The sequence below is a fragment of the Rhinopithecus bieti genome, unplaced genomic scaffold (genome assembly GCF_001698545.2).
Source record: "Rhinopithecus bieti isolate Rb0 unplaced genomic scaffold, ASM169854v2 scaffold_2917, whole genome shotgun sequence".
Taxonomy (NCBI): Eukaryota; Metazoa; Chordata; class Mammalia; order Primates; family Cercopithecidae; genus Rhinopithecus; species Rhinopithecus bieti.
This window is the reverse complement of record NW_016804148.1, coordinates 1,241,485-1,268,113: the sequence shown is the minus strand read 5'-3', so window position 1 is coordinate 1,268,113 and position 26,629 is coordinate 1,241,485. Positions and strand designations below refer to the sequence as shown.

Sequence of the window (26,629 nt, the reverse complement as noted above, 5' to 3'; positions counted from 1 at the left end):
GTTTTCAAGTGTTTTGGTCAAGATTAATCAGAATTAATGGTAAACTGTTTGAACTATAAACTATAATTTAGAAAACAATACCCATTTGGACAGGGTTTTATACATAAACACACACACATATACATTATCTCAGATTCTCTCAGTGTATGTAGGCTAAGCATTAGTGTCAGCGTGAACATTCTTGTTGAAGATAATAACTGTTCTACTTTTATCATTTTAATGAGTTCTCTTTCCCTTCGCAAAATTGAAGACCTGCTTTTAGTGACAACTTCATTTATACAAAAACAACACATGCTTATTTCTTCTGTCTTACCACATATATTTATCAAAAATCCCCACGAGAGAAAATGGAGCTTTGCCAAGATTAAATAGGAGCATTTTCGTTTTCTTTCGTTTCTTTTGTTTTTTTTTTTTTTTTTTGAGACAGTAGTCTCCGCTTCAGTCGCCCAGGCTGGAGTCGCAGTGGCTGGATCTCAGCTCACTGCAAACTCCGCCTCCCGGATTCACGCCATTCTCCTGCCTCAGCCTCCCCAGTAGCTGGGACTACAGGCGCCCGCCACCTCGCCCGGCTAGTTTTTTGTATTTTTTAGTAGAGACGGGGTTTCACCGTGTTAGCCAGGATGGTCTCGATCTCCTGACCTCATGATCCGCCTGTCTCGGCCTCCCAAAGTGCTGGGATTACAGGCTTGAGCCACCGCGCCCAGCCAATAGGAGCATTTTCTAGCACACATGTTATTAAACCCCGTTTCTTCTGTATTTTTATAGTACAGTGGAGTGGAAGGGAACTATAGTGCACTAAAACAGATTTCGTCATTTGTGGTGAAGGCTTCACAAAGACATATAATCTACCACACTTGGGAATATTTTCACTGGTAGATATAAAGTAATCAAGTCATCACTCCAAATGAAAGATACACAAAACACAGGACAGATAAGAAGTTGAGATTTGTGAATAATGTACATTCTTGAAGCTACACAAGGGAATTCCCCAAAGAACACAGGATAAGTCTCAGCAAGTGGGGACTCTATCTCAACTGAGAAAAGACTGCTTAGCATTACATCTGGTTGTCCCAATTAGGTAGGCACTTTTTCATGCAATTAATATGTGAGTAAGTAAATTACATTAGAAACAGATAGACTGTACTTAGGGAGACAAATTGCAGTAGAATGTGGGAGGGTTTTGAGACGATGGCAGTGAATAAACTCCGTGTCTAAAGACCTATAAACAAAGTGTTCATAAATTTGCCACCTCTTCTGTTCTGTTTGTGATCATCAATTCACGGGAGAAACACTGAATAAAGAAAAAAGCAAAACTCAATTTCTGAATTTCTGGATCAATTTATTATTTGTTCAACCATTCATGATTCATCCCAAAATGCAGTACTATAAATGCTCCTCTTGTCCCTTGAAGCTGCAAAATAAAGTCCAGTTTTCCCAGTTGCAGCAGAAGTTGCATCGGGGCATGTTTGTGTGTGTGTGTGCATATGCATGTGTGTGTGTGTAGTTCAATATATAGTAGATACTTTTTCAAAACACATTATTTTGGTAATAATTGTACATTTTCCTCTGCTTCCTTTGTTGTTTATCTATGTTATAAAAGAGTATTCAGTGGCAACACACTACAAGTCAGCCATATTCTACAAGGCTTTGAATGATTTCATACTAGGTAACGATAATGTTAAGTGTAATAATTTAATCTTTGTACAAACTTGAACATTTTTGAAAGCAATAGAGACCACTAATAATTAGACTTGTACAATAGGCATGAACTGAAGCTATCACAGGTAAAGGATAACACTCACATTTTCCATTATGTTTAATCATATCAGATCTGTATAAAACATTTACTGCACTTAATGAAATCGCCTACTTTCGTGCAAAATAGTTCCTTTATAATCAATTGTGCTATCAAAAAATGCAAAAGAACTAGATTTTAATAATACACATGTTAGGAGAAGTTCTTCACACTTCCTGTTCTTTCAGCTTGGAATGACTTTCCTTGATACATGCATAGCTTTATTCCAAATTTTTGCCGTGTGTGTGCATGTGTGTGTGTGCGCGTGTATGTGTGTGTGTGCGTATATGACTTTAGAAAAAATATGCATTTTCAAAAGTAGTAGAACTGACTTCACCTATTTTCTTTTTATTCTCTGTCATCTATTGGGACACATGCTCTATAAGAACACACACTTTTAAACTGGTTTTTCTTTCTTTGCTGCTGTAGCACATAATAGGCACACAGTATATATTTGTTGAATAAGGTTGCTTAAAATCTCCTTAATAACCTGAGTCCTGCTTACTTGCTGAATCTCAACTCTCATCATCCTTCCTTGGATGATATGTGAGAGTTAAATTAACTAACTTAATATTTTTGCAATGACAATGATGTGTGCTCACCTGAAATCTGGGAGTCATCATTGACTCCATTAATCTCTCATCTCCAGGCCTTCATTCATGATATTCCCCTTCCCTAGGACATTTATTATCACACCATCAAACATTTAAGTCCTAGGCATTCTGTAACTAGCATCTTAAAATTAAAGCTCTTTTCAGATCATTTGAACTAAAACCACATACTCTTCATGTGTCTTCTCATCCTCCCCTGTGTTTTCCACTCACAATACATAGTAATCATTAATTTAATGTCTGCTTTGCTAAACTGCAAAGGCAACAACACCTTTTCTTTCTCACCGCTGCATCCTTAGCTTCTAGTGCAGCACATGCTATCAGGTGGATTCTTAATAAATGGTTGCAGAGGCAGGCAGATCACGAGGTCAGGAGTTCGAGACCAGCCTGGTCAACATGGTGAAACCCTGTCTCTACTAAAAATACAAAAATTAGCCAGGCGTGGTGACGGGCACCTGAAATCCCAGCTACTCAGGAGGCTGAGACAGGAGAATCACTTGAACCCGGGAGGCAGAGTTTGCAGTGAGCCAAGATCGTGCCACTGCACTCTAGCCTGATGACAGAGTAAGACTCTGTCTCAAATAAATAAATAAATAGTTGCAGAATGTTTGAAGGTAAGTTTTTATGCTGTAAGCCAAAATATAGACACTAGGGTAAAAGATTAGGGATCAAATATTTGATTTGTGAAAGAAAAAAAAAGGTTTTGAGAATGCTACTCGTCCTATGACTTTCATGTTGTCAAGAGAACAACATCAGCTTCTCCAGTATCCTGAGTACAATTTGACTTCTTTATTGGTTATTAGTAACGTTTTCCTATTATTTGTAAATTTCTCTTTCCTTTGAAAGTATACAATCTTTCATTTTCCTTGCTACTTGCTAAATACATGTCTTGGAGCTTTTAAAAGATCAATTTAGTCATTCTCAAAATAGGAAAATAAATACATACAGACTGTGAAAATCAAATGATAGACAATGTAAAGCACAGAATGCAGACCTTGGTACATGGTAAATGCACAATAAATGTTAGATGTATTAGAAATAACAGTGATATTTATTTAAGATTAGATTAGAAATAGTAAACAGAACTCTCCACACTGTTCAGTATAGTCCTCAAGGCTGCCTCTAAGAAACCATACAATTGGCATTCAAAGAGAAATCTCTTTTGTCAGTCCTAGATTTAAAATCCTAACGTTCACATGCCATTCATTTAAACTTCCTAGGACAGAAAACTAGAAAAATGAGCTGGACTACTTCATCTCTTATTCTGACCTTCCTGAAGAAAGGGTTCTTCAGCCCAGCACCGATCAGATGTTTACCTTCGTTCCAAACAACTGTGTTTACAGAAGGGACGATGCTTTACTGTCATGACATTTAGCAGCTAGCTATATAATCTACAAGACCATAATAAGTCAGAAGAAGCAAAGCTAATGTCTGCATTGCAATGCTTAATAATTTCAAGTCAGTAGTTTCCCAATACTGATACAAATATACATGTGATTTATAAAACACAAAACAGCCTGCTGATATAGACAAACTAATGATTACAAGGATTTGAACAATATACTATACAACATAAGAATTCTAAATGGCCAGGACTCAGAAGTTACACCTGATTCCTATTAATAATTTTTCTCTAGTGTTATTTTAATTTTAAGCCCTTCATACTATTTACTTTCTTCTTTTCTTAACTTGCATTTTCAACTGTAATCCCTGACCAAAGAATACAATATATGAAGGATTTAACATGACAAACTAACCAGAGAACAGGGATAAGTCAGACATCTACTGTAGGCTTTCCTGAATGTCCAATAAGTTCTTTAGTAATCAAATTAGCTCATTGAAATGACATTGGGCAATGATTTGTGAAAGTTCTCGAAGCGATTTTATCAAAATTTGAGGCTCTCCACTGCCACTATCAGCCTCATACTTGGCAATTGCCTTCCAGAAGTGTTTGTCCTGAAGTTGACTCTGCTGTCCTGCTGAAATATGTCACTATTGTTGCTAAAGTGGCAAATCACATGCTGCAGATGTGTTAGAATAAAAAAGTTAAGAACTCTGAAACTAGGAATACTAGAGAGTACCACAGTTTTTTCTTGCTGCTGTGATATACCTTTTAAACCTACCAAAAAAAAAAAAAAAAAAGAATTAGTAAGCATAGCTGTTCATGCATATAAAGATATATGCACAAAACAGTGCTAGTTCTTGGTTGCATAAACCAAAAGCAAAACAGGAAATCAGTCATTTTAAGGAAAGAGGCCAGGGATATAATTTTATTTTATTTTTTAAGACAAAGTCTTGCCCAGTTGCCCAGGTTGGAGTACAGCGGGCAATCTCAACTTACTGCAACCTCTGCCTCCCAGGTTCAAGCAATCCTCCCACCTCAGCCTCCTGAGAAGCTGGGACTACAGGAGAGTGCCACCACGCCCAGCTAATTTTGTACTTTTGTAGAGATGGGGTTTTGTCATGCTGCCCAGGCTGGTCTCAAACTCCCGGGCTCAAGTGATCCTCCTACCTCAGTCTCCCAAAGTGCTGGGATTACAGGCATGAGCCACCACACCCCAGCCGGAAAACTCTCTTTGAGACAAGTGAAAGGTGAAACTCTCACTCCCTTCCTCCTTTAGAGAAAAAAATTATTTTCAGTGAATAACATCCAGACTGGGAGTCTGTACTCTGTAACTTCTGTCATTCCTCCTTTGAGCGTTTTTGAGTGATTTATTGAAAAGAAATATTTACCTTGATTTTGCCATCTGTATTATAGCTCTGTTGTTAGAAAAATATTTAGCTTTCTTGTTTTGTTTCAAGAATGGAGTGTTTTCTACTTTCACATTCATCGTGTTTTACAATATGTTTCCTATTTTCCCTATATTTCCTATAACCTTTTCTGTGAATACAGAGAAAACTATTCAAATGTTGACTAGGTTCTATGGTAAAGAAGTTTATAATATTCAATGACATTCCATTATTAATCATTCTACTTTGGTATTCTACTGGGAAGAGTTTTCAGTATAAATAATACAACACACAGCCTTAAATTTTTCTTTGTTCCTGAACAGCATTAAATACCAGGATCCTTCAACATTAATAGAGAATTTTTTAATGATTTCTAACATGATCCCTAGGAGGAAGCAAAGGGGAGAAAAATGTGTAGCAGATACTTTTCTGACACGTTTCAATCCTTAGGGCTACATATCACACACACACACACACAGACACACACACACACGGAGACAGAAACAAGCATCTCAGTGTAATATTGAGAGATGAAGGATGAACAAAAAGAAAGGATTTTGAAGAAATCTACTATACAAAGGAAAATCAATACTTTGTCAAGAATCACAAAATACTGATAAAAAATAATAAAAGTCAGAGTCTGTCTTGATATTGTTTTAAAAAATTACTTCAAAATGGTTGACAAATATTTCAAAAGGTTTGACAGACTGTTTAAAATATGACTTGAAAACTGAATTCAGCTCGACCTGGATTTATACTCAGTAATAAATTTAGAAAATTGGTAAAAAGATGTAAAAAATTTATATTTGTAAATGGAAATTCTTAATATATGATGAGGACCTTGTAGGAAAACACAAATAACTCCTCTTAGCTCCCTTTCATTTTAAAAATGTGTATCCTAAATATTAACATATCAAGGATTTTAAATTTGTAAGCTTTAAACAAGTAAATATCTCAAGTAGCAGCAGCTTAAAATTTTTTCACTCCCTCGTGCACTGATAGAAATCATGACTTCTCAGAAGGGAAACTAAATTTTCTGCCTCAGCTCTGCTCAATTTGGAAGTAGAGAATACATTTGCTTATAATTGCTTATTACCATTGACCTTACCTTTCTAGATTGTTGGCTTAGGGAAAGTGAGAGAGCAAATCCACAGAGGCACAAATGAAGTGAATTTGTAAAGAGATAAGCTTTGTTCTCATTTTCTATTTTGTAACTTCTAATTCTAGCACATAAAGAAACAGTGTAGATAAGTTTTACAGAGGGAAATCCTTGGTTTACTATAAGATTATTCATTGGGTAAAAATAAGTGCTTCGCTTTGCAGAAGCGAAAATAGAGAAATGGTTTTTGAATTTATAAGGTTTTAGAGTTTATTCTGATTACATATACTGCCGACTGTTGATAAAATTGATGTGGGTTTCATGGATGGAATTTACATTAACATTTACATTAGTGCTATGAAAATACAAAGATTAAAGTAGTTCTGTGGTTTTGCTGAAGTTCATTACCATTAGTTATTAATGAAAGAAGCACACTTAGTTCTTCCTAATGTTAATAACTTTGCATCATTTTAATAACTTTAGACATTCAAAGAGGAGATAATATAATTTTAAAATGAAACAGTAAAAATCCTTAAATAATGGGTGTTGGCGGCTTACGTAAGGAAAATGGCTTTCGTTATGTGGACTGATCCTCTAACCTTATGTCTCTCTCTGTGGAGGAATCTGCCCACAGGTCAACCTTTCTAACCTTCTGACCTACTCCATGTGACCACATCTTCCTCTCTTCTCCTTACAGAGGAAAAAAAAAAAAAAGAGTTATCTGATTGGTGTGTGATATTCATTTGCCCCTATGTTTATTGAGTAGGAATAAAAACAAAAAAAAACCCACCAAACAAAAACATCTGTAAACTGTTAGTCACTGGGGCATCATTTCTCCTCCATTTCTTCCCCGGACATTATAAGAAATATATACTTAATACAGATCTATTGAGAAGCATCAAATCTTCTCCTGGGTGGACTGCTCCAACCTCTACAAAGGGAGGCTGAGTACAGTGGGTGAGCACATTCAGCCACAGATTTAAAGCTACAGTCTCCAGTTGGTGTTCATAAAATATTCAGTATTTTCCTTCCTGAGCTTGATTTTCTTTCTTCTGTGTCTTCGTTATCAATTGATCATAATTTTCAAAAGAAAGAAATGAATGTTATTGATTAGCCCTTAATATACAAATGTATAAAAGAGACTCCTTAAAATGTATACTGTTGTGTTTGTTTGCAAACAAAAATAATTTAGCTATCCTAAGTATGTTTGCATCTTCAGCAATTTTATTAATCAGAAAATTCCTGATGGATTTTTTGCAATGTTGAACTACTCGTTATATAAAATATAATCAAATTTGCCATCTGACTACAATCCTTGCAGTTTAAACACACAAAAATATGAAACATTTGTTTTGTGCAAAACATTGAGTAAATATACACCAAGGATTGAACACAGCCATCTGTATAGTTAAGGAAGGAAATAAAACCTCTACTAATTTTTATCTTAAAGGTAAAATGAATTATGATTTATGAATCTATGAATCAACACTGGTATTCTCAGTTATTCCATTTCTCAGACATTCTTAACTTTCTCATGTGAAGAAAAGGGAGAGATCCAAAAACATAGGGTATTAGGAAGATAGCTTCACTCCGTTATTCATTTTAGTCTATGGTTATGTATTATTTTAAAGCGCATTTGGATAGGTGTTTTTAGGTTCTCATATGTATTATAAATTAAACAAATATATGCAAAATAGACAAGTGCAAGGAAAATGACAATAGTGCTAATAAGAAATGGAACTAACACTTTTATTTCTAGAATTTTAATCTCATTTTGTCATACTCAGCTAAATAAAATGTTTAATTCATACAGAATTTGTTATATAGAAGTGGGATGCTGTGGAAAATATAATAAGAAAACTGTGACCTTGGCTGAAGGAAAGAACTTCACCATAGGCCGTAAGGATATCAATACTGGGGTCTGAAAAGCTGGTGACCTTTGTGATGCCGTAACAAAACACTTGGTCTAAATGTTAAATTTTGTATCTTGGGAAAGAGCTGACTAATAACAACATGGTTAGCATAAATGGAAAGAAAATAAACATTGGGGGTATTGGTATGTTTTGCTTTCAATACGGCTCTGAATATTAGAGGATGAACATGGGTCCAATGTAGACAACGTGCGAGTAGAGGTGAAAAAAATATTTCATTGAGTAATTCATCTCTGCTGTCTTCAAGTTTATGTGACAGAGGGTCATCTCGGCTGTCTTCAAGTTTATTTAACTGAGGGTCAACTTGAAGGATTGAAAAAAATACTCCTGTACTCCAGATGAAATGTTATCTAATAATTATAATATCTGTAAGATGATAGCCTTAGAAGGATAAGAGTCTCTTGCCATGGACCTTTTCAAAATCTCCCCTTAAGAATTATCTGCTATTCAGAGGCCAGTAATTGTCGGCTTGCTGGTGAAAAAGATTGTCTTCATAACTTAAGCCTTTTAGGTTTTTATTATTTATATTTATTAATTATTTATTTATTCAAGACAGAGTCTAACTCTGTTGCCCAGGCTGGATTGCAGTAGCACGATCTTGGCTCCCTGCAAACTCTGCCACCTGAGTTCAAGCAATTCTTCTGCCTCACCTCAGCCTTCTGAGTAGCTGATATTACAGGTGTGTGCTATCACACTCGGCTAATTTTTGTATTTTTAGTAGAGGCAGGATTTTACCATGTTTGTCAGGTTAGTTTTGAACTCCTGACCTCCAGTGATCCACCTGCTTCAGTGTCCCAAATTGCTGGTATTACAGGGATGAGCCACCAAGACCAGTGTAAGTTTTATATTTTAAATTTCTTTAAAGCATTGACAATTAAGCTAAAACCCTTAGGAATTTTCAGAGCAAAGAAATCATTAGTTAAAATAGGAGAACTCACAGGCTTCAAGGTATTTCTAAACAAGATATTTGGTTGTGGAAGTTCATACCAGGAACTGACTGAAAGAAAATACACTGCAAACTCAGGTTTTAAGAAAATTGTACTGCCCAAAAAATCTTGCTGAATTGTCAACAACCTGTAACCATTTTGATGGAAGATCATCTCCAGCTTTGCAAAATCACACCAACAGAAAATTGGTTATGAAAGCCGTGTAGCCACTAGGAAATATATTTCCTCAAGATTCACCATAGACTTTCATAGATTAAATGGACAAAGAAGCCCATGTAAGGCAGAAATAATAACTGTGGGAGATAATAGATAAGGCAATGTCTCCAAAAATCAGCACTAGAAATGTACTATTTTAATATGGCAAAGGGTCCTCCCTATTGTATCTACTAGGATTAGATAATTGTTTTAGACGAGTGACAATTATATATTTTCTATTCTCTTTCTGCCTGATTTAGAGCTTTTAATGCTAATTCTTATTTTAAGCAAAAACACAATTTGTAGCCCCCCCACAGCCATCTGAATGGACTTCCTCCTCCTCTGCCAGCACACTCTAAAATTGAACCTGAAAGACTGGTTCAGGCCATGACAGAAAGTTGGGGGTTGGATATGCTTCACTGCATCCTTCCAGCATTAACATTAATACAAACCTTAAGTCTAATAAGAAATATTTACAGTCTATTCTCTCTAAGGCCTGCTAACTTGAAGGCTCCATCTGCATGATAAAACCTAGGTCTCCACAATCCCTATCATAACCCAGGCATTCCTTTCTATTGATAATAACTCTTTCAACCAATAACCAATCAGAATATGCTTAAATTTACCTATAACCTGGAACACCATCCCCCTTCAAGTTGTCCTGCCCTTCCAGATTGAACCAATGTAAATCTTACATGTACTAATTGATGTATTATGTCTCCTTAAAATGTTTAAAAGCAAGCTGTACCCTGGCTACCTTGGACACATGTTGTCAGAACCTCCTGAGGCTGTCAGGGGTGTGTCCTTCACCTTGGCAAAATGGGTGTTCTAAATTAAGACCTGTTTCAGATATTTGGGGTCCATACTATCATTCTATTTTTTTTTTTTTTTGCCTTTTGCTTAATATTGTTATGTTTAGGGGGAAAAATGTGTTTTAGATTATCTCTATTATTTATAAAAGCCACATCCAGTCCAACGGAGAGAAAAATTTATCACCTAGAAAAATCTGGATTTTAAAGTTATAAATTAGCGACATGGTCTTTGGATTGTCTTCCTAGGGAGAGTAATGATCGTTCTTAACATTGGAAGATGTGTGCAAATTTTGAGTATCCATGGAAGCCCAGAGCCCCTTGACATGTTATGAATTAGTAGAAATACTAATACCTTAGAAAACTGCACACAGATGTCCAGTCCCCTTTACTTGGGCTTAAACAGTGGATATAGTTCATAATGTCGCTTGAACAAAGAGTAAATGTAATTTCAAAGCAACTGTGGTTCTCCAGTACTTCCATAGTCCCTCATGAAATGTCCTATGTGACTGACCTTATGTCCCAGTAATAAGTGGGCTCCTGTCAGATCAGAAGTTTTCACATCTCTGAAATTAGCTTTTTATACTTTTACAATGTAATGTTCCATACCGTCAATATCTTTTTTTATATTATATAATATAATATAGCAATTGCACAATTATAGCATTGCACAAGACCAACTACGTACTACAGCAACCACCTTCTACTGATTTCCGTGCTTCAGGTCTTACAATTCCTACCCAGTGTAGATAAGCAATTAATTATAATCTGCATTTCAAAGCCTAGGGTTTTTCCAGAGCACAGGCTCTGGAAATATACAGGCTTTGAGATAAACTAGCTTCAGTATTTTAAAATAATTCTGAATAGGTGATTTTACATAGGGTTTTACAATAGCAGAGTTGGCACGGCATACAAAATGAGTCAAAGGTATATACTGTAACAGGCATTTCTAATTGCTTGCCCAAATATCTATGCTTCTTCCTTTAGAGCACCATTTCTTTTCTGTTTTTGCATGTAGGAGAGTTATCCTACAGTTTTTTATATTTAAGGTTAAAGCTGTTGGTACTTTCTGGAAGAATTTGGTTTTATTTTTACAGAAGGTAGCCAGTCAGACATGAACAGGGTAGGAGAGCCCCTCTCCTCCACATCCCCCCAGGAATGTCAGGAGACCATTAGGTGATGGTCAGGCTGTGGTTAAACTATCTCTGAAATGGAAGAGTTCCCTGACCACCCTCATAGGACATGAGACAGCGGTATGGCTCATCTGTTTGATCACCACTGCTACTCAAACCCCTTAAGAGAGGGGGAGCATGCAGACAGGTGCAGGGGCCGGGGTGCTGGGCTATGGCCCCACGGCAGCATCCAGGGGTGGGAGCCTGTGACTCCCAGAGCCCAAGTGGGTGTGTTTTACAGTGCACTCTTTTAGCCTTGCCGTCTGTCGATGGCTTAAGTGTTAACCAGCTCAGTGGACCCTCTGCCTTTTTGCAAGGGCAGAGGGCCAGTGTGATAGCTTTCTGTATGTTGAGCTCTTGTCCAGCATCCTGGAAGAATTGGGTCACAAATAGACTTGAAAGATGAGTGCAGGGGTTTTATTGGTGGTGGAGGTGGCTCTCAGCGGGATGGATGGGGAGCCAGAAGGGGGATGGGGTGTGAAGATGATCTTCCCTGTAGTTTGACCATCCAGTGGCTGATCTCCTCTCCCATCATCCCTAGCCAAACTCCTCTCAGCATTCAGTTGCTCCTTCTCTTCTCTCCTTCTCTGCTGCTCAGTTCTGCCATTTGACTGCTCGTCTCCTGCTTCTGGAGCCTGGGGTTCAGGGTTTTATGGGTACAGGATAGGGAGCACCATGGACCCAAAGGCAACTTTTTGGGCACAAAAGCAGGAATGCCTGTTCTCACTTAGGGCTGAGGGTATCCAGGCTTGAGGTTGGGACCTTTCATGGGGAACCACCCTCTTCTACCCATTATTTCCTGTCTGTTGTCCATACCCATCTCTAAAATAGTAACTGGTCCCAGCCAGTGCCAGAGAAAGGCAGTCTCCCAGTAACCAGAAACACCTGAAACTGGTGATCATCAGCTTCCAGATAAGATCTCAGGAGTTGGGTCAGTGGGTTCAAGTTTGTGCATTAAGAGTCAAAATGGCAGATTTTAACTGGTATATAACTTCCTAGAGACATTCGACTGGTAAGGGAAGAATGCCTCAAGTGAGCATGCATGCAACTCCAGTAAACACGCTGCGCATGCTCCCCTCCCAAGGGCTAGCAGGCCACTGTGCATGTGGACAGCCCAACCCAAGGGAATAATCAGGGGAGACGGGATCCTAAACCCCACAAGTATGCCAACATATAAAGCTCCAAGTCAAAGTTTCAAACCGCACACTTGATCTCTCAAGTCACTCACTTGGCCCTCTTCCAATTGTACTTTACTTCCTTTTGTTCCTGCTCTAGCACTTTTTAATCAACTTTCATTCCTGCTGTAAAACCTACCTTCGTTTCTCCTTCTACATTATGGCCCTCAATCAAAGTCTTTCTTCTGAGGAGACAAGAATTAAGACTGCTGTAGACCCATTCAGATACAGATTTACTGCCACTAACATTATGAGCTAAATTGTGCACCACCATTTACCTTCCAAAATATTATGTGTTAATAAAATAACCTTTGCAAAAATTGTATCAGTGAGAAAATCATGACAGTGAAAGAGATCTGAGCTAACCTATATCCATCTTGCCTTTTCTTTAATTATTCCTGGGCTATTGGGCCAAGCTAACTTTGGAAGTCATTTAGGCTATAGTTAAAATGGTAATAGGCTTTGCCAAAAACTTAACCATGTTTGTAAAGCTAATGAAAGGCCATCAAGCTGGTCGGAGGAGAGAAGCCTTAGTCCTGCTAAGGCACAGACATAAATGACTGTCAGCTGTTATTCTGGAGGTTATAAGATATGCAATTTCCCCAATTATTCCTGCAAATAATGTCACTATTGTAGAATTTAAGGCTGGCCTTTTGAGGTATCTCTTCACGTTTTTTGCATGTCTGACACCCATGGCTCCACCTGGACCTGATGGCTCTACTACTTGGATCTGCCAACCCTGCTCCTGTGGCCAGGAAAAATTCAGCCTGCAGGAGGACAGCTTCAACTCCCTATTATTTTATCTCCTCCCCAATGAATAAGCAGCAAGCACCTGTTACCTGGCCACCCCACCTCTTCCCCAAAATGCCTTTGAAAAACTTCTAACCTACAAGCTTTGGAGAAGATTATTTGAGTGCTACCTCCATCTCCCAGGTTGCATGGCTGGACTTGTGTCTATTAGACTCTCTCTACTACAGTGTCATGGTCATTCTTTTAAGGAGGCAGGAAAAAACCCTCAGGCAGTTAGTGTTCTAGCCCCATAGTTCCTCAGAATGTGACTGTTTTTGGAGGTGGGGTATTTAAAGGGGTAATTAAGGTTAGATGAGGTAATAAGGATAGGACTTACTCCAGTCTGGCTGATTTCCTTACAAGAAGAGGCAATTAGACCACAGACCTACATGGAGGGAAGAATATGTAAAGAAAAAGATAGAACAGCCATCTATCAGCCAAAGAGAGAGATCTCCAGAAGAGTAACCAACCCTACCTGCACATTGATTTTGAATTTCTAATCTCTAGAACTGGGATAAATAAATAAATATAAAAATATACATATATATACACACATATACATATATACACATATATACATATATATACACATATATACACACACATATATACATATATATACACACACATATATATGTATGTTTTGTTTAAGCCACCTAGTGTATAGCACTTTGTTATGGCAGCCCTAGGAAATGAAGGCATCTGACTTTGTTGATTGAATCACCCCTTTCTGTTTGTTCGTCATGATGGTTCATTCTGCATGGAACATGGGCAGGAGGCCAGAGAGGAAACAACCATCTTGTTCCCCCAGGATGGCAGAGTGGAAGTATGCATGGATATTGGGTTTTGGTTAACACTGTGGAGCTACAAGGTAGGACTATGTCGCTATTGATGGACATTGTGGCCAGACTACCCAGGTATGAATCCTCACTGTATTACTTAGGTCCAAGTCAATTTACTTAACTTCCTCCTGTGTCTTTTTTTGTCATGTATAAAATGTGAACAATAATATCTAACTCACAGGGTAAACATGAGGATGAAAGGAAATAACATGGGGGAGTGTATTTAGGACAGTACTTTGTATCTAATATGTGCTATAAAAATATTAGCTATCATTACTTATTTTGTTATCATTACCATTCTCTATGTAACTGACTCCTTACTCATGTTGTCTTATGTAATCTCTGAATAATAAACATTAAAAACAATAAAAATTTAATCACATGTAACCATAAGAGAGAGAAATGCTGAAATCAGTAAGAACACTCATTGAAATATGATATAATCAATATATTATTTATGCACTTAGCACATATGATATATTTTTATATCTAATGTGGCAGCATTATGTTACATATTATATGCTATACCATTCAAAAATTTTCAAATGAATCTACGCATATTGTTTCTAAAGTATTTTGTTATTTTTCTGTTAGGCATACAGCATTTGTTTACTCATTATTACGTTGTACTACCACTAATATAGACACTGTAATATTATGATGATGGTAACCTTTGACAAACATGAAAATTCGAGTAATTTCTGCTACTTATTCAGTAATTTGATGGATCTTTTCTCTCCCTGACAAAGATTTGAAGCTCTCTATGAAGTTTTTTCCAGCACTCTCAGTCTAACCCAGTCTAAATTGGGTACTTTAAATCTAAATAGACTATTTCAAGCTAAAAGCTTTACTTTAAGCAATTATTATAATACTATATATTAGCAAAATAATGTAAATTTACATCATACTTCTCAATGTATAAAGTATCTTTATACTTTGGAAAAAATCTGTATTTGAAAGGTGAGACATGCCTACATGTTGCTCTATTTTAAATTTTTAAATTGGTATATAAATGATGCCTTCCTTGTAGACAATTTATAACATGTATTTCTACAGCAGAAAAAAATATTTTCTTGTAATATAAATATATAGAGAAAACATTACCTGCTGAATCTTTGCAAAGGCAAATATATTAAATGAATTTAAGACTGAGTCAAGAAAACCAAATGCTTTCTTACATTAAAGACAATAAAATGTATTTACAAAGGAAAACATGTGAATTGAATTTTACTTCCAGTTAATTATGCCAACTAAAATTTGTCCTTCAAATTATTAGCTGCTTTGCTAGAGTATTTTTCTTTAATATTCTATGTTGAATGGCAGTGCTTATGATTTCAATGGCTATAAGAAGCATCTGCTGTTTGACATATAATTCAACATTTTTTGAAAGGTAAACGAAGTTGTTATGGCAACTAAAGCTCCAAAATAATATCACTAAGAAGACTTCCTAATACTCACTTCAACATGGCTCTCAGCTGGAATATGCAATATAAAAATGCTCAATTCGGAAAAAAATCAAGGTTGTTTAAGAAAAATCTGAAGTGATGTTTAAGCATTTAACACGTTCATTTTTAAGCTTAACTTTCATTTCATATTATGTATAGAAAGACATCAAGTGCAGTGTAAAATTTTGTGATCTTAGATTTAGTCATTGTATCTTCCATTACAAAATTTTTTTGATGAAACAAAATCTAAAATGGGTAAAGTTTATATTTTGCAGTTGTTCGCTTTCCTTTCTTCTTCATATTCTACACTTACCTTCTGTGTGCTTCCCCTCCCTCAGAAACTGAGTGGTCTTATGCTGCCTGAATCAGTCAGGGTCAGTCTGGGTCTCGACAATCAAAAGATAATGTATTACCAGAGATAAATGAAGACATTTCCCAAGTGGACTATTAAGAGCAGTGTGGACAGAGTTAAAAGAATAGTAAAGGATATTGAAGCAAGAATCACCAGGGACTAGCAATAGTGGAGAAGTTGTTGTCACCTCTAGGTCTGAACTGGAAAGGGAAGGAAATGGTATTCCAGGGACTAATGAGATATGGTGTCATAAAGGAAAGTCCACTGAGCAGTAGCTATGACCATAATTAAAGGAGCACCAACTCTGCCAAATCATGGCCAGTCACAGAGGTAAAAAGGGGAAAAATACTCTGACTTCTGAATTCTCCTATTCTATTATTTGCTGCTAAGGCTACTCATTGCCAAAAAACCAGAAGACAAGAGTCCAGTGATTGAGGCCCTAAGGACTAGTTTCCTGGTGCAGCAGAAAGTTGCTGAAGTTCTGCGAACGAAAATGAAGGGGCAAACAGAACAAACCTAGGAAAGTCTATTCTTTTTTCTCTGAACACCAATAATTGTCTTTTATACAGTGAAAAAAAAGAAAAATAACAAGAACGACAACAAACTATTGACAGCACTGGTGAATCACAAAATCACATTCAAAATATTATTGAGATATGATGCCAATTTAGTCATAATCCTCCAAGAATCGAAGTAAAAACATTGGTTATCTCAATGGTTTTGATTATGAGGTATCTGGGACAAAAATATAGAACGAGGAAATAATTAGTGTTTAAAAAAACAATGAAACCTTCCAGTTTCAGTTATTGTTCCTACCCTTATGACAAGAAAAGCTCAGCAAACTAAAATCAGTAACCTTCCTTAAATACCTCAAAGAATTGAGATCACAAGGCAAATGCACACCCCAGAATGTGGACAAGCAGGTGACTACACAGAATCACAGCTGAGATCAGCTAACCTGACACAGAGCCAGTGGGGCCAGTAGCTAATAGAAACATTTAAATGGCAATGTTAATGAGATGCTGGAGGCTGAGTACAAAAATAGCTTAGAGGCAAGGCGCATTGGCTCATGCCTGTAATCCCAGCACTTTGGGAGGCCGAGGCGGGTGGATCACCTGAGGTCAGGAGTTTGAGACCAGCCTGGCCAACATGGCAAAACCCTGTCTCCACTAAAAAAATAACAAATACAAAAATCTGCCAGGCGTAGTGTTGGGCGCCTGTAATCCCAGCTACTTGGGAGGTTGAAGTGGGAGAATAGCTTGGTGGTGGAAGGCTGAGGTTGCAGTGAATTGAGATCATGCCACTGCACTCCAGCCTGGGCAACAGAGCGAGACTCCACTTCAAAAAAAAAAAAAAATGGCTTAGAGCTAAAAACTCCTAGGAGCTCAGCCTACAGTAGTCCCTGGCACCTTTGTACTTTCCTTGGTTTTATTTTCAGGACATACCCCATCTTCACAGTAAATATAAGAGAAAAAAATTCCTCTTGTTTTGGCCAGAGTATGGGGAAAATAATAATTTTGAAATAGGCCCAAAGAAATCTCCATACCAAACCCTGTCATACAAAGGAAATCACTACACCTTCAGGAGACCTTTCTCTGACTTGGGGAAAGACAACTAGCCAACTGAAGGCCACTCCAGTCTAAGCATCTCACATAAGGAGAAAATGCTAGGGAGTGCATCCAAGGTCACAGGCCAACTAAAAACTTTAGATTTAAACATAAGGTTATAAAATGTCTACTCCACAAAACGTTGCCACCATAACAGTAGTGCTCCAGTATGACAGTGCATTACAATTAACAGAGCAGCAAGAAAACAGCGCTATTTAAGATAGAGTTTCTAGGGAAAACCAAGACAAGAAGGGAAAGAGAGAAAATAGACCAAAAAAATTATAAACAGTAGTCTCTGGCACCTGGAGTTTCAGCAAATACCAGCCCAGCTCCTAGCCAAACTAACAAAAATCTCACACTAAAAAGTTTATTTCCTAAGTTCCTACAATCTGAGACATACTATCCAGCTTTCAACAAAAAATTACAGCTCTACAAACATCCCTACCTGTCACAGACATTTTCAGTACCTTTGAGTCCATGGATATTAAAGTAACACTTTTGACCACCTGATTGTTGAAAGCCTCTCCTTTGCTTTTAGGTGGACATTTACACAAAATACGAATATGTTCATAATTTTTGCCCATTATAATAAGACCATTTACGTATTTTTTTTTCTGTCCTGTTCTGTCATCAGTTTTTCAATCTTTTTTTTTAGGCTTAGGTCAAGATTCTAGATATCACCTGACCCCCCTAAATACCTACTCTTATCTTAATGGTGATTTATGCCCCCAGGAACTTGTGGAGTCCATTGACAGTATGAAATAACCCTTGAAATATTCGAAAACATTATTCCCCCCAGGTCTCTGAGTGAGCTGTGAGAATTATTCCTAGTGCATTCTTATTATTACTGGCTAAGAATCCACACTAGTTTAACTCAAGTTGAGTTTTGGCCAAACAGACCTAGACATTATGAGACACATTGGCCAAACAACCCCTTAGAAGGCTGTCCAGCTATGTCATTCTTAGGGACCTTGTCATCAATTATCCATGGATTGCAGCATGCCAGGGCCATCTGGTTACCACAGTCTCGCCGTAGCATATCATGCTAATTATGTTAGATTTATTCCTGTTGGGATCTTATTATCCCAACTAAAATAATAAAATCCAATTCCATTGAGACTTCTTTCACCATTGTCACAGGCCTCAGAGGACAGTTGCTTAATTGTGTATTCAAGGATGTGTGTGCTTCCCTCACTAACACATATTAACATTTTCATAAACCTATAGCATACAAATGAATAAAAATACCAATCAAAACACACAGCTTGTTGAATTATCAATAGTGTTGTGACGACTTGAATTGAGAAACAAACTCATCTTGGGCTCACTCTCCTCCCTGCCTCTTAATAGCTTGATAAATGGAATGTCCTCTGAGTATCTCCAGTCAGTACAGTAAATGGTGTCTGAGCAGCCCGCACATAACAGAGTTACCCACTAGGCTTAAACTCCCTGAGCCTTTTGTATACTTTAAGTATGCTAGAAAAGTAAGAGGGTTTCTATTTCATTAATTGTAGAACACAGTTGAATTCAGGCTTTAATTGAACTTAGCAGACTTATAATACCGTTCTCAGGTGCCCAGGCCAATTTATTACTAAATTTCATATTCTGAGAGAAAGTACACGTATCAATAACTTCAGCTTAATCAAATCTTCATGGTTCAATGTTTGTCCTGATCTAATACTCTTAAAAATCCATCCATACCTGTTCCTTATAAACTTTGTGCTATAAATTGGCAGGATATGACAACTCCTTTTGAATAAAAGCTATCTCCTCCCAGAACAAGTCTGTACTTCTCCATATGGATCTACCTTTAATCATGGTCTTGAGGAGAAAGAACGATGGTAATGGTACATCCCAAGGAGTACCCTTATCCCATTGGGTGGCACCAGGACGTCTTGAAGGTATTGGTAAATCTCATGCAAGTTAAAGAGTATTGATGAGAGGAACTGCAATTCTGTCATGGAAGCTTTTGGATAATGTGAAAGTTTAAAATTTTCAGTCTTTTTTATTTCTATTCATATGTACCTTGCTCATTCCCAAGAGAATATATCTTAGCATAAGAGAGCAGTTGAGATGGTGCATTCAATTAATGTTCTAATTGTGCAATTCTTGAAACAGGCATCTTCTTCTAGATCTCAGATGAAAAAATATTTCTTTAAAACAACAATTGAGGATTTGTTAGTTTTCCATCTGCTCATGGTTGGCAATTCAAGTGTTTTGATTAATCTTTGTGCATTTTTGAAAGTTATATTCAGGGAACTGGAATTATCCTGCCTACCCCACAATGATTGTAATTGCCAAGTTCCACAAGTCACTTGACAACCTCAACCTGCAGTCCAACCCATGCTACCACTGAGCAATTGCTATGCTACCAAATGCCCTATATTACCAGTGCCTCATTTCTCTTTGATTAGGAGATTGTATTAGTCTGTTCTTGTGCTGTTATAAATACCTGAGACTGGGTAATTTACAGAGAAAAGGGGTTTAATTGGCTTATAGTTTCACAGGCTGTACAAGAAGCATGATGGCTTCTGATCAGCTTCTGGGGAGGCCTCGGGAAATTTATTATCATAGTGAAAGGCAAAGGGCGAGTGGACACTGCACATGGCAGGAGCAGGAGAAAGAAAAAGCGGGGAGGTGCCACACACACTTTTTTTTTTTTTTCTAGACAGTGTCTCACTCTGTTGCCCAGGCTGGAGCAGTAGTGCCATCTTGCCACCTTGGCTCACTGCAACCTCCACCTCCTGGGTTCAAGTGATACCTCTTCCTCAGCCTTCCGAGTAGCTAGGTCTACAGGCATGCATCACCATACTCAGCTAACTTTTGTGGTTTTTGTAGAGATAGGGTTTCACCATGTTTCCCAGTCTGGTCTAGAACTCCTGGGCTCCAGCAATCCACCTACTTCGGTCTTCCAAAGTGCTGGGATTACAAGCATGAGCCCAGCAAGGTACTACACACTTTTAAACAAGCAGATTTCATGAGAACTCACATGAAACAACCAGATTTCATGAGAACATTACCAAGGCGGTGATGGTGCTAAACCATTAATAAGAATTCTGCTCCCATGACCCAGTCATCTCCCACCAGGTCCCACCTCAAACACTGGAGATTGCAACTGAACGTGAGATTTAGGTGGGGGCACAGATCCCAACCATATCAGAGGTTACAGGTACACTTGAGATATGTGACTAACTGAATACTAGAATGTTGGTTTGAGGGTATGTTTCTTGGGATCTCCGCTGGTACCAGTTACTGTATCTTTCAGAATTTCTGCATGAAATAGGCCATTTGAGAAAATAAATGAAAAAGGTTTAACAAAGGAGCTATCTCCAGAGATAAAGGAATAATTAAATGAAATAACAAATGATGGTGAGGTATCCAGGGTTTACACCAGTGGAGAGATTACAAGCTATTACAAGATTATTAAGAATCTGTCAAGAGCCACAGTTGAGGGTGTGAGGATACTGAACCAGAGCTGGAGCCACAGTTAAGGAATAGAATGTTCTCTGTTTTCTAGTTAGTGATTTCTATTGGCTAAACTTCATGAAAAGTGAAATGCAAGGAAGCCTGAATGATGATGCATACAGATATCAGCCTCCCAGGGGACAGGACAGCAGATAATAGAAGTAAGGAGACTATCTTTGCTTTCTCCAAAGCCCCCCAGACCCCACCAGTGGCACTGCTTAAGACACATATATACAAATGTATTATCACAACTATAATCCTTTGACCCTCAGCTTATCTCCCACAATTGCTGTGTTCAGCTCTATGCAGGAAAATGATCACATGTACTGAATTTCCAGCTAAGAGTAAAAATTAGCCATCTCAAAGGGATTGTATCCCAAAGAAGAGCAAAGTGCAGAAATGGAGTAATGACTCTGAAATTGATCAAATTACAGAAAAGTTTTCTTCTTTCTTTGCAATATTAGAATGCTGTTTGTAGATCAGGGGATTAATAAAGTGTACTGTAAGTTTGTGTTTGGGTGGCAGTGTAGGGGTTGAGGGGTCAGGAGCAATATATTGTCTGAAATCATCAGTATTCTCTAGAGTATATGTGTTTCCTTTGGTGTTATTGTAACACTAAAAATAGTTATCCCCAAAATAATGCTTACAGTTACAATGGAAAATCACTGAAGTGTGTAGAAAGCAGTGTGTCTGAAGCAACGCAAAGTTGTACAGTGCCAGCTAGCTCATGTCTACAGTCAAGAAAAGCACCTGCTCCAGAGTCTGCGACAGTACTATGATCATTTGAGTTATTCTGACCTGTTCATATTTTGTAATTCTTAAATTTTGTATCTCGAAAATTGTGTTGCTTTACCCTATTGTGGAAGAACAAACCAAAATATATGCTGTACAATCTTCAGATGGAGCGTATTTGTGTATTTTTGAAAGGTGTCATGATTCTGACAATTCAACAGCTCTCCACACCCTGAGAATAGATTTGGTAGCACATGCCTGTGGCCTGTTAACTCCTCCAGATCATTTGTGAGCAAGCCTATGCCAGGACAAGCTGCATGAGCACCTATTCATGCTTACAGGGATGCTGATTTTTACTAGTTTTTGTAAACTGCAATTCAAACTGAGAACCCACATTAATTTTTCTTGTAAATATTTGCAATCTGTTCCTTATATAATGGCTTCATCCACATTTGGATATATATTTAGGCTTCTACCAACTTACACATGCTCACTTACCATAGCACACTGCAGTGAAATAAGTTTATTTAAAGCTAAAATTTGATGTAACAAAACATGCATTAACTATCAAGTTAACTTATTTTAAAGGATAATGCCGTGTATTACTAAAATTTGTGTGTGTGTGTGTGTGTGTGTGTGTCTTTGAATAAACACATAGTTGTTTGCTGGTTTTATTTAGTATAATGTATATTTTTGGCTTTCTGAGAAATTTTAACCTTGAAAATAAGGTGAGAATTGCCTTTCCTTTCACATTATAAAATAATTTTTGTAAAGTTGGTGTTCTGTACTGCTTAAATATTTGCTAGAATTTATCAGTAAAATCATTTGGTCTTGATGTTTTTTATTGTTAGATTTATAACTACAAATTCAATTATTTAATAAATAGGTATATTTTTTGTTACTATTTCTTTTCCAATCAGTTTTGCAGTTTGTATTATTTAAAGACTTTCTAAATTTCATCTAAGGCATTTAATTTAGGGGCATATAATTGTTTATGATAATTCCTTATTACCCTTTAAGAATCTTTAACAAATATAGTTATGTCACTCTCATTCTTGAAGTTGATAAGTTAGGTCTTTCTTCTCTCTCTGTCCCCATCTTCCCACCCAAGCCTGAAGTTCATTTTCTTTTTAAATATTTTGATTGTAATTTCGTTAGTTTTAAAAACATTTATTGAAATACAAGCCACACACTACACTTTTTACCCTTTTAAAGTATAAAATTCAGGTCTGTAATCCCAGCACTTTGAGGCCAAGGCGGGCAGATCACGAGGTCAGGAGATCGAGATCATCCGGGCTAATGGGAAGCCCATCTCGTACTGAAATACCAAAAAATTAGCTGAGTGTGCTTGGCCGGGCGCCTGTATGCGCAGGCTACTCGGGAGGCTGAGGGCAGGAGAATGTCGTGAACGCCGGGAGGGCGAGCTTGCAGTGAGGCCGAGACCGCGCAGCCACACTCCCAGCTGGGCGACAGAGGCAAGACTTAGGTCTCAAAGAAAAAAAAAAAAAAAAAAAAAAAAAAAAATATGAATTCAGTACGTTTAGTGTATTCAGAGATATGTGCAAACATCACCACAGTTGACTTTGGAACATTTCCATTATCCGGCTGAGATACGGAATGTCGCCTCTTTCATAATTCTGGCTCCTGTCTCCACTTTTTCTTGTAGCTTTTGTTTTCTCTTTCTTTTTTTTTTTTTTTTTTGAGACAGAGTCTCACTCTGTCGCCCAGACCTGGAGGGGGCAGTGGAAGCGAACTGCTCGGCTGCACCTGCAAGCTCTGGGGGCCTCCTCGGCGTTGCGCGCACTCTCCGCCTCAGGCCTCCGCGAGTAGCTGGACTAGCCAGGCGCCCACCACCATGCCAGCTAATGTTTTTTGTATTTTTTAGTAGGACGAGTTTTCCACGTGCGTAGGCCAGATGGTCCGGATCTCCTGACTCGTGATCCGCCCCTCGGCTCCCAAATGCTGGGACTTACAGGCTTGAGCCACGCGCAGCCCCGGCCTTCTGGTTACTATTGTTACTATATATTGCATCTATGGAAGTGATACAAACTCAACAATGCATTGTTATAGTATTAATTAATTATATAATTGTTGACTTTTAAAGAATCTGAAGGCAAAGAAGGAGTATATATTTATAGATTTGTTATAATGACCTCTTTATTTTATGATTTGTAGTCATCTTCATCTGTTCCCTGGAAATTCAAGTTACATCTGGAGATTTTGCGTTAACCGCAATACAGCTTTGTTCCTACCGCAGTATTTCTAGGTGCTGGGCTATGAAAATGTATTAGCATTTCCATGTGCTATAGCATTCATCGGCACATTATATTCATTTCTCTATCAGTTGCTTTTAAATCCAGTTGAGAAGAACGAAAAACTACTACAGCGTGTGTACATATATCCCCTGTATCAATATATACGTATATACGATATTCATATACCAAATCCACTTTTAATTATTATGTTCAAACTATTGATCAGTTTAAATATGTTTGTATTTAAAAGTAGCAAGGCCGGGCGCGGTGGCTCAAGCCTGTTAATCCAACAATTGGGGAAGGAAGGCGGTCGAGACGGGCGGAGTCGACGAGCGTCAGGAGATCGAGACCATCCTGGCTAATACGGTGAAACCCGTCTTACTCAAAAAAAAATACAAAAAACTAAGCCCGGGCGACCGAAGGTGGGCGCCTGTAGTTCCGCAGCTTACCTCGGGAGGCTGAGACATGGAGAGATGTCGTGAACCCGGGGAGGGGGGGAGGCCGCGAGCTTACAGTGAGCTGAGAGCCTGGCCCAGCTGCACTCCCAGCCTGGGCGGCAGAGCAAGACTCGGCCGTCTCAAATAAATAAATAAATAAATAAATAAATAAATAAATAAATAAATAAAATCAAAATTAAATAAAATAAAAGTAGCTAGCCTTTCTTATTGTTTTATTGATTCTTTGTTTAATCATTTTCTTTCTTCTCTGCATTTAAATGGGCATTATTTCCTATTTCATTTTATTTTTTCTATTGCCTATGTGCTACTCATTTCCCCTGTGCTTTAAAATGTGCATTTAAAAATGATCTGAGTCCCTTTTGTATAATATTATATGGCTTCATGTGTAAGGCAATATGTTTCCAATTTCTTCATCTCTTTCTCTTGCGGAATCATGGTCATACATTCCACTTTGATATCTTCTATAAACATACCATGCATGATTACCATTACTATATTGCTTTAAACACTCAGTCATCTTTAAAAAATGAACAATAACAATAATTAATTTATTTACCTCGATTTATTCCATTTTCAATGCTCTATATTTCTTTGTCTATTTCTAAGTTTCTGACCTACATCAGAATCTCCATGCAAAAAACTTTCTGAATATTTCTTGTAGAATAGGTTGGGGTGGCTGCAGTGAATTTTTTGTTTTTGATTGATAAATCATATTTCATTTTACTTCATATTTTAGGCTTTTCCTTTGTAATATTTTTTTAAATTGAAGTATAATCGACAAATACAAATTATATGCATTTTTAGTATACAACATGATGTTTTGATAAATGTATGTATTGTGAAATACTTACCAAATTCAACCTCATCAACATATCTATCACCTTACATTGTTCTCTCTTACTTTTGTGGTGAGAACATTTAAAATCTACTGTCTTAGCAAATTTTCAGGCATGTGATATAATCTTATTAATTATAGTCACCAGAGGGTTTCAGTTTCTCTAGTGATAGCTTATGTTGACCTCTAACTTTGACTTGGATTTCTGATCTTTTCTTTTTGTCCCCAGAGAGCCTATTCTTGCCGGTTTCCCAGCTGTGTGATTCTGTTATTTTTACTCAACCCTGGTGTGGTAGGGGGAACGTGGGAAATGGGTATTTTTTAATGTTCTGGTTAACCTCAGTCTCGAGAAGGAACGGTGAACACTGGCTGAGTGGCCTGCCTTCCACATCCATCCAGACGGAGTGCTGGGCCTGGACCGCTTTCCTTCCCCACTCACATTGGTAGTCTCTAGCTTCCCTCCCCTTGCCTTCCACACCCGTTTCCCTTCCTCAGCTTCAGTGGGTTTCCACTAGTGCCCTCGTGCTACAGGTTGTTTGTTTCTTGTCTGTTTCTACCAACTCCCTTTAAATTAGGTTTTGTTTTCACTGTATAGGAGATCAGGGAGATGAGCCTGGGTGTTTTGAGAGGGATGGTAGGGCTCTCCCTTTGCCAGCTGCATGAGGGAAGCTTTGTTAGGATACTCCCTGATCTTCCTGTGAGTGCCTGGGAGGGCTCCTGGAAGAAAAGCCTACAAGAGACTGTGAACACTCCTATTTCTGCAACCTCTGGGAGTTCATACTCTCATGCAAACCCACATTCAGCCTTTAGCAATTCATAGAAATTCACCTCTAGATAGTACTGAGTTTGGCAATCCCTGTCCCAGGTAAGCAATGGATCTAGTCCTATTTCTCCCTGTAGCCATGTCTCTTTCTCTAGAACTGTGGAAAGTGGTTTTCCCTTTCACCTTAGTTCTATAATGCTTTCAAGGAAAATTTAATTTTCAGTTTATCTAGTTTTTCTCTAGATTTAAGCATGAAAGTCATGCGCTGTCCAATTCTCCACATCATCAGGCCAACACTGGAATTAAGAAAATGTTTAAGAGGAAAGACAAGTACCCAAGAAACTACCAAGTGTGGTATCACTTGTGGTTTTGAGATGGAGAGAGTGAGACAGAGAGAGTGAGACAGAATACAGCTAACTTTATATTGAAATTACACGTATTATGTAGGCTAGATAAACCCTGAAAAGATACAAAAGAAAACTCTTTTGAAAAGCACACCTGGAAGATGCACCAGAAAATGGCAAAACGTTAAGAACTGTTGAATAAGGAGAGATGTAGAATTGAGATGTCTCTTTAATAACTTTGTATAGGTTTTTTTTTTTTTTTTTTTTTTTTTTTTTTT

The 26,629-nt window shown here is 37.7% G+C and overlaps 2 long non-coding RNA genes across 4 annotated transcripts in view; both read right to left on the bottom strand.

Moving 5' to 3' along the window:
- LOC108526187 (uncharacterized) overlaps window positions 1-26,629 on the bottom strand; it is a 62,585-nt gene that overhangs the window by 2,620 nt on the left and 33,336 nt on the right. The gene's annotated exons all lie outside the window — the stretch shown is intronic.
- Window positions 11,809-16,080, bottom strand: LOC108526188 (uncharacterized). The gene is made up of 3 exons (XR_001884457.1): window positions 15,854-16,080; window positions 13,591-13,638; window positions 11,809-11,924 (listed from the first exon to the last, which is right to left on the bottom strand). It is a non-coding gene; the product is annotated as an uncharacterized LOC108526188 (long non-coding RNA).